Raw genomic sequence first — 15,953 nt, 5'->3', positions numbered from 1 at the left:
TTTGGAGCAAAGTCCCTGTGGATTCACCAGCAAGCTTGTGCTCCTTGGAAGCTGAGAAAGTAACACTCAAAGCTTTTCTCTCCAGCTTTTGTGGAGCTAAAATATTAACAACAAATGACAGATGAGTCAAAATAAGAGCAGTATGTCAGTTCAGCTTCCAGGTTGTTTAACCTTTTTCTCTCCCATCATCCCCTGTCGACATCTAGGTCTCTTCAAAGTGAAGGTGAAAGAAAAAAACCTCAAATTCCTGTCCTGGAAGTGCCCATGCCAAACTGTTGATTTTTTTTAATTCCTTCTGCTTTTGTAGCAGAAATGATTCACAAATTGAGATTCACATGGCCTTTCAGTGCCCCAGAAGCTATTATGAATATATTGGCTCAGTTCTAGTTCCTTCATTTGCTATTTTTGGGGGAAGCAGCAATGCTTCCCGCCACCGAATAACATGGTGGGTGACACAGAAGGACAAAGCCAGACTCTGCAGATACACACCACAAGAGGATGAGGGACAGCGGTCACAGATGCAGCAAGGGAAATTCTGGTTAGAAGTGACGAAGAAATTTTCATCATGAGGGTGGGTGGTCAAGCACAGGAATACGTTGCCCAGGGAAGTGGTGGTAGGTGCATCCTGGAGTTTCAAAACTCAATGGGACAAGGCCCTGCACAACCTCACCTAATACTGAAGTTGGCCATACTGTGATCATTGGTGGGACTAAGGCTCCAGAGGACTCTTTTATAATGCCAACAGAGGTAAACCAGAAATTTCCTAAGTGGGAGCAGCATTTCCCAAACTTCTTCATGAAAGTGTGTTCAAACTTCTTGAACACACTTTTCCCTGGATTTAAGTTGGCAACAATTAGCGTGTGTCCCCAGGCTGCCCCAGTCCTACCCAGTGCCACCAAGCAGCTGACCCAGGACTTGCTGCTGGGTCTGTTCCACACCACAATCCCACGCCTTGGCTCTCCTTGGCTCACTTCTGCTGGGGGCTCTGGAGGCTGGTTGATAAGGACAAACATCTCATTTACCTGCTTTGGTTTTTTTAAAAAAAAAAAAAAAAAAAAAAAGATAAATGAACACCCTTTCTTTCATTGCTGTGCCACTGCAGCGTGGGAGAGGACAATTTATGCTAACTCTTCTCCCTTTCTCACGGCGTTTGTTGGTTTTTAGGGCCTTAGTAAATCCACCAAATATCAGCCAGAGAAGAAACGCCATAGCAGTAATGGCTGTAATCAGTACAATCCCCCAAATCCGTTTAGAAAGACTGCAAAGCATTCTCCCTATCTGAAAAAAAAAAAAAAAAAGGGGGGGGGGGAACATCAAGACTAGTGTGTTATTCAGATCACAATGAGCACCTTAAAGCCCTGAAGGCAACTGATCCTCCCAAGTCTGACACGTTTTTACATAGGCTTTGCTCACAACTGCACCAAACAATATTTGCCTTTGCTTTACCTGCTGAATGTCTAGCCGTGATTACAGGTCACCAGAAAGGGCAGAAGCCATTTTGACTTTCAGAGCCTGGGCAATTTGGTAGAACAGGGCTATTAGGAGATGACTGTCCTGTAACCACGCCAGTTTAGCACAACTCTGGAAGCCCTATGCTGATGCAACCATGACAGTATACATAAGGAAACCTTCCTGTCTTCTTGCAACACTTTTCTGCCTATTAGCTAGACAATAAATTTTCAGGAGTGTCCTATTTCTTTGCATAGTGGTCAGATATCTAAAGCCAAGACAGTGTTTAAAAACAGCACAGAAACTTCTCGGTTAAAACATTAAAAATCTGAACGTACCTTTACATCCACCATTACAAAGGGGTAGGCAGGGTTGACAGGGCTTTCATCACCTCCATGGTGTGGCTCTCCTGATAAGCGGGGTACTTAGTCGTAGGTGGTGCTAAAAGAGCCTTTCCGGGTGCTTGCATAGGGAAAGGATGGACGAGACAATCGATCTGCTTGAATTTAAAAAGACAGATTTATGAAGAATAATTGCCTTCTAACTTGGCAGAGAATGTGTACTGCCTTTAAGGGATTCACAGCTGTGTCCTCTTCTCGTGGAGTTAACTGAGTTTAGGAAACAAGATTTGATCTATTCTTTTGATCTTGCTTAATTCAACATAGCTGAGAATCTCCCAGGACATTCCTATTCGAATTGCAGCAGGCTTTCCATTTCAATGCGTTGGCAGTGAATATCTGTCACACTGATGGCATTTTCTACATGGAAAGTATCAGCAACACTCACAGTAGACAGCAGCATATACGTCACCCAAATGGCTGACTCTGTGTTGTAGGGAAAGCAAGATGGGCTACCTTTTTCTCTAACTATGAATGCAGGTTGCCTTGAGCAACATGAGTTCTGCAGCCAGATTCCCAGGTTTTGTGCCATTTCTGTGCTAGATTGACAGCTCTGGCATTTAGCTTCATTTAAAGCTAAGCCACAATTAAGTACAAAACAAATAGATCAGGCAGCAGAACTACTCGTGTTCCTAACAAGCTTCTAAACTGCATCCATCATTTCCTGCAGCTCTGTGCAAAAATGTCTGACTCTCACCTTTTAAACAGACAGATTTTTTTTAAAGTTCATATTTGCACGGAACTTGAACACAGCTGGAAACTCCCTGTATAACCTTCTTCCCAGGGAAGAGGAGGCAGCAAAATCCCCTGCAGGAGCTCCTGAAAAGCGACCACAGAATTAAATGAGTAATACAAAAACCATGAGCCTAGAAGAAGAGGGAAAAGTAAATTTCCGCTCCAAATGGATGCCTTTTTTTTTTCCTTTAATTTTTTCTTCTGGATACACAATGCTGCTACAATACACTTATGTTGATGATATCAGCACTGCATCCAGCATTTATAGAAATATGATGGAGCCACCACCAGAAGCAGTTTGCAAACCCTCTCAGAGATTACCTACTTGCTCTTAGTCAGACTCCGAAGCTCATAATTTATCTTCTTTTACTTATATGAAGAACACGAGTAGAGTTATAGAATCATATTTCCAAGGTAAATCATTAATACTGACAGAAAAGCTGTCCCATGAAAAATTGTTTCCAGGAAAGTGTTATCTATGCATGAACCCTAAGTTCTCTTTGTGTGTTAAGCACACTATTTCTCCACTGAAAGTGTGTCTCAAGGCTAGTTTATTTTATGCAGACCTTCGCAAGGCGAGAAAAAGCCTGTTGTGATACACACAATATCTGTTAGGCTCTGTTGTACGTAGAGGGACCCAGACATTGTCCAAGTCCATGTTAGGACCTGGCTACATGTCGACTTCTCCTGTCACTCTGCAGCAAGGAAACCCTGAGCTTGGTCCCACCCTGGGGACTGAGGCTGCAGGGTACAGGGCCAAAGACCAGTGCCTCATTTGAGACTCCAGTCTAAGTGCAGATGAAGCAGCACTCAATATGAAATTTATGTTAATATATTGTTTACATTAAATTGTTAAATTATACATTTTGCCTAAATCTAATATTTGAGAGTTTTGAATCCTGCCTGGTTTTAAAAGTAAGACTGACACACTTTTTTGTGTTGATACGGTGATCAAAAAGGGCAAGTTAGGCCACCTCTGCCAGAAGAACGTTGCCTTAGAAGGGAACTTTTCAGTTTTGTTTTACATATCCGCATATTTCCCTAAGAGGCCATCCGAAGGTCTGTTTCATGACCAGCATATAGAATTTCTCCTGGCACTTACAGGATATGCATATGCTAAAGGCATGCAGAAGTCAAACAAGGCTTCAGGAAAAAATTCCAAATGAGTAAATTCAATTACTTGAGTTTACTCTTGCAAATTTATTATTATTTTCTAGCAGTTCCACAAAGAAGCATTCAGCGACCATGGGATCATTCATATTGTATCCCATCAAGGTAGTCAAACTCAGGATGTAACTGGGGTCACAGGAGAGGGTCCTTTCCCTGTACTAATGTCATGACTGCACTCAGACAGCTCTGAGAGCTGGCAACCCCTTGCTGAGGGGGCCTGTCAAGACTCCTGAGTGGTCTCCTGGCCCCCACGCCCAAACAAGGGTGTGCCCCTGAGCTCCCTGCAAGTCAAATCATCTTTCACAAAAGCCTCCTCAGTTGGATTCAAGAGCACTAATCTCATATTGGGAATGCATTGCTCTTGCAAACGTTACCTCCAACAAATATTTTGCAGAGACTCAAAGCTGCTTCTTCAAAACAAGCCTGCATCAGTCATTCACAACCGAAATACTGCTGCTCACATCTCCCTGGCTCTGAGTGGAAGCACAAAGCACCCCACACACACCCCCAGCCTCCTGCCTTCATGACTCAGCTGCATCCCACACTTCTTCCCCCACCTTTCACTTCTGCTCCCAGCCAAGGTATCACAATCAACCCATGCTCAGGCTTCAGGACTGTCACTTTCCTATGACCAATGTCTCTTGGCTACCCGCTAAGTTTAATACCTGCCTGGTCCATTCATTGCATCTCCACATCAACCTTGGTCAAATGCTGTCAACCCTTTCATTGCCACCCAAGTTGCTTCTCCTGTCTAAGATAAGCAGACCCTTAGCCCAGGTAGCAAATAAGTGCTAGGATTCACCATACAGAGGTGAATGGATTGCTTCAGGTTTGGCATAGAAACACGTAGAGCTTTTCATTTACTGCAGCCAGTGTTAATACAAAAGATAATAAGTTCAATATCTCCTCTCTCCTGTACTTCTCTCTCTTGAAGTATCATGCATCCTGAGGTATGATGTGCTCTGCCAATCTGTCCCAGTTGTCTTGATGAAGCTTGGCAAAGCACTTCAGTCCTCAGCTGATATTATATAAGATATCAGAGTGTTCTGAAACATGCCTGCCAGCATTTTGATAGTGTTATTCAAACACTATCACTAGAGACTAGTCTGCTTAATGTTGCGGTCATGTGCCTCAGAGGTGGCCTTGTCCGACTGCGGTGACTGAGGAGGCTTTCCACTGAAATGTCTCGAGGCTTTTCTGCTTCCTTTTGATGCACTGGCCTGTTGTCTCTTGTGTGTATGGGGCACCTCGAGTGTCTCTATGGTCCACCCCAAAGCAGCCCTTACCCAAACTGGGCTGCTTCAATCTGTGAATCCCTTCAAACTGAGCTAGTGGAGCAGAGACAGTAAACTCTTGCCTTCTGTGTAGGAAGATGCTCACATTTTACTTGACATTATTTCTAGTCCACTTGTTGGGGAAGATGCTAAAGAAAGCCACTCATCCTGAATTTGATCTTAGAAGGTCATATGTCCCAATGGTTACAGACCCATCTGCCTCCTCATGATGTTCTCTTGCTTCATATCCCAGCTCCTTACCATGCTTTTTACCCTGCTCCTATTCCTACCACCCAGATTACCCTGTCTGTCTTTACATCTGTTCTGCACTCACTAGTCTGCCTCAGCTTCATCTGCTTTTCACAGCTCTGCCTTATGCATCCATATGCTTCGACTGCAAGGGTAGCATTTCTTTGCTCTTGGCTCCAATGCTCAGTTACAAAGGAATTGCTCCAGAGACTGTGTTGGGCTGGAGGCTTGGGTTTGGAGATGAAATCATCCAAGAATTTACCTGCATCACTATATATCTAAAGTGTACATGAAATAGTGATTTTTTTTTTCTTCCAGAGGTTTGTATCTTGGCCAGATTTGGGTGAGAGGGAAAACTGAAAACTGATCCAGTTGCAAATCAAACCCTTCTACTGAGCTTCAATTCCTGCTCAAAAATGAAGCACTGCAGTTTGGGCTAAAGGGCTCCAAGAATTCTGACTTAAGGAAATTAAACTGGTTTGTGTCAGACTTTTTCCAGATTTTCTGGATCAGATTTGCTGAAGCTTGCAAAGCCACCAAGTTCTGGGATAGGCCGTAGAATATGTAATCCACTTGGATTCAATTTTATTTGACAGGACATAAGCAACTGAAAACCGGACTTGAGAATGGAAATTGTTTAGTAACTCTAAGTATACACAGCTGTGCAACTTTAAATGTTCTTCTCCTCCAACAGTCTGGAGGCACAAGGTAAACCTTGATGAAATACAAGTTACCTATAATAGTTTTCATATTTAGTAACATAAAAAATTAGAGACTAAACAAGCTTTATCTCATTAGGCGCCAGAAAAATATCAAGTTTTGTTGCCAGCAGTCATCTTGAGCCCCACCTAAATACCCAGTTCAAGCATCTGAAAGACAAAAAAATGCAAGATTGAGTTACAAGCTGATGGAAGACCTTTCATGGTCATGAATTATAGCTCAGGAATTATCAAAAAAAGTAGGTCTCTATGTTACCCTGCACCACGCTGCAGAACATGGCATTTCCAAGTAATTTGGGCCTGTCATGGGCTTTAGTTTACCCTTAATTAGAAGGGGCTTCTCACCTCAAAGCAAAGCTGACATTTGCTCTCATTTGCTGATGGTAATTATGTGTTTACCTAGCTCTCAATACAGCAGACACCCAAGCTTTGCCCTTTGAGTGTCACAACAACACAAATCAACGATATTACTTCTCTATTACCAGCACAGCTTTTCACCAGGTCTTTCTTTCCAACTCCATGTTTCACAGAAGCAGGTGCCATCGCTCACACTTCAGTAACAGCAATAGCTGCAGTTCCCAGGTCCCGACCCATCCCAACCCTAACGCTGCAGGCCGCCCTTCCCACTCCAGTCTTCTTTCACACATGCGGACCCAGACGCTTGTCTCTGAACAAGAACAGGAGCTCTGTCCTCCACTTATGAGTATCTGCTGCTCCTTTTCGGAGGACCCTGGGACACTGTTTTTTCTGGATTTGGGGATCTATTCTACCCACCCATCTATGGTAAAGGAGAAAAAGCCTCTGGCTTAGGGATCTGCTAGACACTGTTTTCGCTCTTAATGTGAACCTTCCTCCTTGCAGATCACAAGCTGCTGGACAATCCCCAAACACGTGCACCCAAGTTGGCTCTGAATCTATGTACACAAGACAGCCCCTGGGCAAAGCGGCTTCATCCCACCACCCTCATCCTCAGCCACACGCGCTTTCTCCAGTTGCTGTCACAGCCTTAGCAGAGGACTCCAGCACTGCAGAGGCCCCTTTGCCACTCCACCCTCACGACTTCATCTTTACTGATCTCACTGTCATAAGTCAGGGTGTTACTGCCTCTGAGAATAAACCCCTGCAAATATCCACCTTCAAATAGCCAAGCAGCATCAGCTACAGATTGCCTGTTGCAGACCTTCATGGAGTTATAAATCTCGCACAGTGTGAATGTAATAACTATACGGCAGATTAGTCAGATCTTCCGCCGCACAAAATTTTAACACACAGAGCCGAATAGCATCTTTAGTCATTTACCACAAAGAATGACACAAACTTCAAAAAGAAAATAGAGCTGCTATTCTCAATAACTCAGAAGAAGATATGCTCTTTCAAGACTCCATAAATATATCGTCTCCCATTATATAGAATTAATTTCCGTATCAGACTAAGCCAAAGAATTATTAGGATGAAAGGTCGCTTAAAATGGTCTGTGTTACTGATTTTATCAGTTTCTACTTACAGATTTAAAAAAGTCAATGCCACCTAATAATGTCCACATTTCATCCGTTGAGAAATCTAATACTCTCAGAAAAGAAGCAATATCAGACTGCATGGTCAGTCTTACTTGGAAGAGAAAATACAATCCTGAGAAATTTAATCTTGAACAATAAGAGAAAGAAAATGGTGAAGCCTGGCTAATATGTTGCATATGCACATGGAAGGAGAGAAGAAACAAAATTATTGTGATCAATAGGGACAACATCTTACAAATAACGCAGATGCCAGCATAAAATATTCTGTTTCTGGAGTTGGTAACGAAAGACAAGAAGATTGCTGCAATATCATACCAATACTATGAGTGCATTGTATGTAACATATAAATTAAAACTCTGCCAATAATCCCAGGTACAGAGTGGCACACATATGCAGAAGGAATTAGTTCCTGAGATTCAGGAGTGCAACAGTGAATGTCTCATAATCATATTAACATCTCTTTCTCCCATAGTTTATGTGATGCACTACCACCCATATGCTGCGGTTCACTCTACGGTAGCATCCGGATGTCCTGACTTGGGGTCCCGTTGTGTGAGAAGCTGCAGTTTCAGTTGCCAAAGGCTGTGGCTACTCCCACTGGATACTGACACGTGGGTGAAGGGCAGCGAAAGGCAAGCAGTACCTAGGCAGTAAGTGAATCCTGAAAAAGGAGCACATCTTTTCTTCATTTAAACATACTCATAAATGCCTGGCACAAGTAAGCCTAACTAGATGAATCTAGGAGCAATGAAAATATCTCTCCAAGGGATAATCTTACCTCTCATTATACAGCAGTTGTGTCAGAGCTTGCTTACTCCCTCACCTAGTCCAAGGCAAGCCCATGCACACTTCCATCAACAGTATCGAGTTGCATTAAAAAGCATAGTTAAAGAGGCCTCACTACCTCCTTGCAAAATGAATGCGACTATAACACATCAGGGCTTCACGAGTGGGAAGACGAAGCATTTTTTTGCGCTAAGACAAGTGAGCTCAGCGCTGGGCACCAGGTTGCATTAGTTACTGGCTCTTGGCTGCTGTTGCAGATTGCTGTCTTTGCTGTGGACGGGGACATCTGAGGCCTTTATCCACCCTTGCAAAGAACTTCACCTTGTCAACACCAAGGGCAAGGCATGTGTAATCTGGCCAGCCCTGCCCCTGTGCTGACAGCCGTCCCCTCCTTGCCACAGGCTGCGCAGTGCTGGGAGACCTGTGCATGGTGAGGGGTTTCCAGCAGTCCTCCCACCGCAGCAAGGATCCCATCCGTTCCCCGCGTGCATTTACACACCCCGGTGCATCTGAAATGATCCCTTTCCAGTGCCTATGAGGGCAGCTCCCAAGGGAAGGGCATCGTGCTTTCTGAACTGTTCCAAGCCACCCGGGCAGGCAGAGCCTGGGCAGGAGTCTAGTCCTTTCTGTCTTCTTTTACACCTTGCCATGACTTGCTCCTGTTCTACATTAAGTGACATTTTTTTTCTCATCCTCATTTCATATTTTGAAGAATCAGCTTTGTTAGTGTTCTGGCTGCCTGAGCTATCCCAGTGCACTGCAATAGCTCAGAGGGCAACACTACCAACATGAGCCTTGTTTTGAAGCTGATAACCCTGCTACAGGCTTTTTGCTTAGACAAGATTCGTACACAAGATTTGAGCATGTAACATCCTCCCTTTCCAGTATAGTTCTATTCATATTTTCTTTGCTAAAAAGGGTTTTGTTTTTTTTTCTTTTTACATTTTTAATCTGCTTTTTAAGACTAGCTCCACCTCCTTGATCTGGTCTGTCCACGAAAATACCGCAGTCAAAAGAAATCTGCCTGATTTTGCTAGATCACTGATTAGGAGTGAGAGCATCTACTCTCAAATTCTGCCTCAAATCAGCAACCAAGATAAATATCTCCCTAATCATGCAGTCTGTTATAATTTGCTTTAAAAAGCTACATGTGATAAAGGCAAGTCAGCTGACTCACGGAAACTTTTAAATGTCATTATGTATATATGCACCTTATGATCAAATCTACTGTGTGTCTTACCCAAATGCTTACTGCAGTGCTTTGTTAGCCTAACTTAAATCTAGTTAGGAATGTTATTCACAATTGTTATTTTAACAGGAGCCCACTTCTGAATTACCCTCATGATCAGGCCTCCTGTTCAGTGGGTGAATTTCATGGTCTTGCAAAATTAGGCCTTACATTATCACAATTATGTGCAGAAATTACATGACCTTGTTTTGTATTTCCCTGACATACAATTGTGTGTTTCCTATTAGTTCCTGATTTTTTGTCTGATAACACAGTGATAATTTCTTCCTGAACACCGAGTAGAATGTACTCGGCAATTACAGTGTCAGAAAAGAAGCAATTATTTTGCTTACAATGGTTTATGAATTAAGTTCACAAAGGTCTAGACAAAGGTGTCCGCTATTCTCTATACAATCTGGTATTTGCATGTTAATTGAATCCTCCTCCGAGAAGGCCACCCTATTTAGCTCATCAGAGAAGAAGCAAGAAAGCTAATTCATACCTCAGAGGGGGTAGATGAAGAAGGCAGGCCATTACCAACATGAACAGTTACCACATTTCTTTTATATTAGAGGTAAAACACACGTATGTGTAAACAAGGCTCAGTCTACGGTTGCTGTTAATTGGCCTCCTTTGCAGTCAATGGGGCTACTCAGATTTGAGCTGGCTGAGACTCGGATTGGTGCTTAAAGAGTCCAGAGGATGTCTGTCGAAATCAGGGAAGTTCTCAGTGCCAGATCTCACCTGGAGGAAGCTGCGGCATTTGATGGCCATTCATGCATTGCTACCGAGTCCCTGAAAATGAAAACTCACACAAGCTCAGGGTATCAGAGGCATTGTCCAGAAAGGAATCCCCAGTTCATTCCCAATCAGGAGACCTCTGTTATCGATACTAAGGTCTACCTGGAATAGCTGCTAAATTGCATTAAGACTCTAGCCAGAATGTATTACTCAAGCCACCTAGCCGTGACCCTTGATTTTAACCTATTGCCATAGACCGATATCATGCATGACTCTCTAGCTGTGATATGTTGCTTACAGACTTGGAAGTAAGATTATGAGACTATTTTGATTTCATCAGCCAGGGACAATTGTGCACTGAGCTGCTGGCTGACCAGAGGATGCTCTAGTACACATACAGTGACAGCTCTCTCCTAAAGAGCTGACTCTGACCACTTGCAATTTTCACCAGTTTCAACAAGTTCTGCTGACTGCAGATATTTTACTTGAACTGAAAAAAAAATAATCATTCTTATTGCCTGATATCCACCAGGATACAACATTTTACAAATTAATAAAAGATGAAAGTACACATGGTACTTTCTGAGGACTGGGGGATAAGCTGTATTTATACATCTGGATTGTAAATTTTTATTGTAGCTCATAATTTCCTATTTTAAAATGTAAGTTAAAGATTTATTATTTGCTTGTGACTTTTTTCCTAGGTAATTGGGGTCAAACTGTATTTGGCTAAAAATACAGATACAAAGCACAATAGCAACTTTAAAAAAAAAACCACAATTATTTTGGTTGTATAGTCTTTAAATCCTTAATGAAATATGTTTGCTATTGAAAAAGTTTCTGATTTATTAACGTATGCATTTTCTATGGCCAGTGAATTGAACTGGCCATTACTAACCACAAGGTCCTTTAAGACATTAAAACCATTAGAGCTGGTCTCCTCACATCCCACTTTTACTTCTATGTTAGTGCAGAAAAATCACACTTTGCTTTTCCTATTTCAAAACAGTGTTTCAGCTTTCAATTAACTTGTCTTTGAGCTGAACTAGATGAACATGCTGAAACAAAAACCCCACTGAATTCTTGCTAAGGTGAAATAGCTGTAAAACTGTCTTATTATTTTGACTAAAAACTTGCTTTAGATGCTTGTCCGGTGACTTTTATGAGCTTTATCCTCTTTTCAAACTTTGGAAATAAGCAGTGTCATTCTTAAATAGTATATTTCATTTACATCAGCTAAAATTCTCAGGTATTATAGCAAGTTCTGGCCTTAATACACTTGTCATAATGTCATGTCTTAAAACAGATCATCTGTTTCATTACTTTAGTTTAATTGTAACTTTGCTTCTTGCCGAAATCTGTTTTAAATAAATATCTTCTGTTTTTTAAAACAACATAATTTTCTATAATGGCAAATTAAATTCACTGTGGATAAATAAACATAAGAACAGTTCTTGCTTTACTTCCACTACAGTGGTTTCTGAACAAACCATTACCACTCAGGAAGAAGATGCTGAAGTTATAATAGATGTAATGAGCTATAAAGAGCTTGAATAATGACACGAAAAATGTTGCTGATGATACAGAGTTATTTAGAACAAAAAAAATCTGAAGGTGACAGAGGAATTTCAGAAGGACCTCACTGGACAGCAATTGGGCAGCAAGCTGGTAGGTAATTTATGGAAAAATACAAAGTGACACACATGGAAAAAAATCTAATCCTGCACAGTGATGAATTTTAAATTATCTTTTTCCATATGGTAATGAATGGGATAGTTTTTGAAAAAAGAAATTGTCCTAGTGGGAGTGGGACCATGCAGGTAACATTTCCATCTAGCACATGGTGTGTGGGTCAGTGCCCTGCACCTCCAGCAGCATCAACTGGAGCTGGAAGAGACATAGGAAAAGGCAATGACAGCTCAACACACTGGTCATCCTCAGACCAGTAGAGACAATGGATCGGAGGCACCACAGAGAGCCACAAAGTCCAAGCGGGACAGGGAGGGCAAATGGGATGATCGTTTCTGAACATGGCTCCTATCAGTTTTGTTTAATGCTCTCCAACTGGACAAAATGGTGAACATGCAGAAAATACTTGATTATGAAACATCTCTAGAGTTCCTTGCTGCAGGTTACAAAAAGCTTGTGGGTGCAAAAAATGGAGTTACATAAATCTGGAGGAGGATGGGAGCCCACTGAAGTGTATCAACCTGGAGGAATACCACCTGTGGCTCTCAATAGGTGGGAGATGCAGATGGAAAGAAGGTGTGAACATGTTGCCACATGCTCACTCTGTTCCTTTGCTCTTCTGTAACTCTGAAAAACACCGTGTTTCTGGGAAGGGCTGGATCATCATCTAGGCAGGATTATGCACTTGAGCAATTCCCTTGTGCCTAAAACTGTAACCTATAATGTGATAAGAGGTGTCATGTTTTACCAGGTAAAACCATTCCCCAAGCATGATACCAGTATCATGCAGATACTGATAACATCTCAGGAATTAAATAGGAAGTGCTTCTCATGCACAAGCAAGAAAGTTTTACTTTCATTTCTATTTAATATATTTAATTCTGGTATTGCAGATATCAAAAACCTACAAAGGTGCTTAAGCATTTGGAATTGCTAAATGATATCAGAAAGCAATCAGAAAACTCAAATCTCTTAGCCTGATTGCTACAATAGCAATAAAAGATTATTTTATCAAATAAGTCATAAAAGATTCGAGTATCCTTGACTACTGCCTGCCTCCATCTCACAAAACACATTTCAACATCTCTAAGGATCAGAATATAACCCTGACACTCAGCATTCAAAAGGGACCTCTACAGCTTGATTGGAACTCTACCCACCTATGTTATTTAAATTTCCAATTTGACAGCAACTTAGAAGGAACATAAAACAACAGAAACCCAACACTGCCTTTCACCTAGTCAGGCACTCATAGTAACTGAATGGGCAACAGTGTATAAGAAGAGAATTCAGCCATAGGAATATAATCCAGCAAGGTTATCACTGTTTTGCATCTTTAAATAAGTAAGCTATTTCTACCCCTTACCACAGCAAGCACTGGGACGCTTCACTGCATAAGGATTCATAGAGGAGTAAGTGTAGCTGGAGGCGTGACAAGATCTTTGTATAATCTAGGACCCATTATTTTTAAAGAACATTATCATCTAGTCCCGGATTGAGAAAGTGTCTTTGTCCACCCTCTTGGGCTAGTGTGGCCAGCAGCAGAGCTTGCTGCCTCCAGCTGCGTTGGCCAGACTGCGGAGGAGGGCTGGGAAACCTGCCAAAGCCTGTGGCTGGTCGCTGGATGTGAGAAAAGGGCATGATGAGCAGAGGCGAGCTAAAGATGGCAAGTAGAGAGGATAAGGGACAAAAAGGAATGACTCAGTCTCTCCATTTTTTCTGGCATAACATCTCATTTATAACATTAATAACAATGCCAGGCTCATATTTAGCCCTTCATTCACCAGTTCTCAAGTACTTTGTAAACAGAGGTGGAGCCATCTCTCCTCCAGCCCGTTTTGTGCCAGCGCATCACACTGCACTGCCCATGGGTTCAGTCACGGCCCAACTTCACATCTTATTTCTTTAAGAGTCGTGCTAAGAACATCTGCCAGGAGCAAAACCAGTGTTTATCCACTAGGTTTCAAGAGCCAAAAGGTTCCCAATTTAAATCTCCCCGCGAGTTCCCCTCACCACAAAATTAGTGTTTTGCTGTCATGGAGACAGACGACTGAGTACTGATCTCTGCACTTTGGTCTGAAAAACAAGAAGCACTTGCCTGAAACCAATTCGGATGAACTAGACTGCCCACCATTGGAAACAGTTCAGCTGTTAATAATTTGGCGGTCGACAGAAGGAAGACATAAGAAAAGAAAACATTTCCTCCCCCTGCTTTGCCATGACCTTGCTTTCCTGGCGGTTTGAGAGCTTCTTGGTAATGTAAAACCTGAAGCTTTTTTCCTGCAATTTTAAGCTTCTCATTTCTTATCCTATCCACCAAAGGCATGAAGAACTGATTTCTCCCTTCTTCTCTGCCTCTCCCAGCAGCCCCACACTGGGGTCACCACGAGCCTGCCGCCTCTGTCATCCCTTCCCCAGAGAGGGGCTGCCACCCACCCTCATGTTCCCTATCTTCCCCCACACGTCAGCACCTTGCATTTGCCATCGCTGACTCACCTTCTACAGTTTTAGTCCATGTTTTTAAGGTTATTTTGATTCTCATCCTGCCCACCGATGGACTTGCAGATACTCCTGGTTGCATGTTGTCTGCAGATTAACAAGCTCAGACTGCCTTGGTCCATCATCCAGGTAATCATTGAAGAACACAGAGCAAAACCGCATCCAGGACAGATGCAGCAATGCCCAACAGCAACCTCATTTCATTTTGAAGTGAACCTTTACCACACCACACTGTTATCAACTAACCTCACACATACATCATGGTAGGTTCAGCCAGACCACGTTTCCCTTCCTGGTCAGATGGGGCATTCACATGTAACATCCAAAGCCTGAGGACAGTATTTCTGAGACCCGTTTCTCCCTTGAGCACATTGGCTTTTATCTAACTATAAAGAGAAAATACCTGGGAATTTCAGAGACTGGGTTGTATTTGCTGCTATCTGTCTTACCTGGTCCTTCCAGGTGCTTTCCAACAGTCTATTGTTCCACCTGCTTTCAGGTAGGAGGGTGGTACCTTCAGCTGACTCATCTGTGAGTAATTTCTCTCACTTCAATATACCTTCATGGTCCTGGACTTCCAAATACCTCATCCATCCATCGTGGTCCTCACATCATTTTATCTTCAAAGGTGAAAGCAAGAACGAACTCTTAATTTCAAGAACTACCCTCTAACCTGTTCTTTTCCTATTCTGGGTTGAAACCTTTGGTTGTTGATAGGAATTGTGCTGGCAATGAAGCACAGGCGGAAAGGCAGGGAGCCCTGAGACAGCAGGGATGTATGAGTGAGCTGGAGCCTGTGGACCCCAAGGAGGGCGGGAGAGGGATGCTCATGGCATGCCCGGTCCCAAGCAGCTGAAGGATACCTCTGAAGGACATCTCTGAAGGATAGGATACCTCTGAAAGCTGCAGAGCAGCCCAAATGAGGAGGGATCTCCCAGGCAGCCCAGGACAGAGCGGTTCAGAGCAGCCTTTGCACGAAACAGCAGAACTGCAATGGCTACAGTGGTTTTGCCCAGACATCCCTAGAGAGTCTCCGCCTGTGGGACCATGCCCAGAGAGTTGACCCAAACATGCAGGCAGATAACCCCGGCCCTGGGAAACTGCTTCCTGGCTCCAAACCAAGCCAATATCTCCCTGTAATGTCTTAGTTAAGTGAAAGCTAAGTTGGATGGAAGAAACCATCAAACCAAACCTTCAACCAGACAAGGGTTACTTGTCTCCCAAGAATGCTGTGCACATACTACTAGTGAAAACAGATGCCGTTTACATCATTATTAAAAACTGCCAACAAGCCTGAGGAGTGAAAAAACCCAAGCAAGAAAAATATTACAGGTGGAGGCAATGCTTTTCTGAGGGTCTTTTTGATGAAAATGCTGATGCTGTTGCAACGGGGCCCTGGTCCAGGAGCCTTCATCATCTCTCCGTTGCCAGTGAAACATTCTCACCTTCGGGAGAATTTCAAGCAGCCATGATCAACCCCACCACCAGCCATGGCTGA

Source organism: Accipiter gentilis, chromosome 16 (genome assembly GCF_929443795.1).
Source record: "Accipiter gentilis chromosome 16, bAccGen1.1, whole genome shotgun sequence".
In the NCBI taxonomy this organism is placed as follows: domain Eukaryota; kingdom Metazoa; phylum Chordata; class Aves; order Accipitriformes; family Accipitridae; genus Astur; species Astur gentilis.
Note: the sequence above shows the minus strand (reverse complement) of the source record.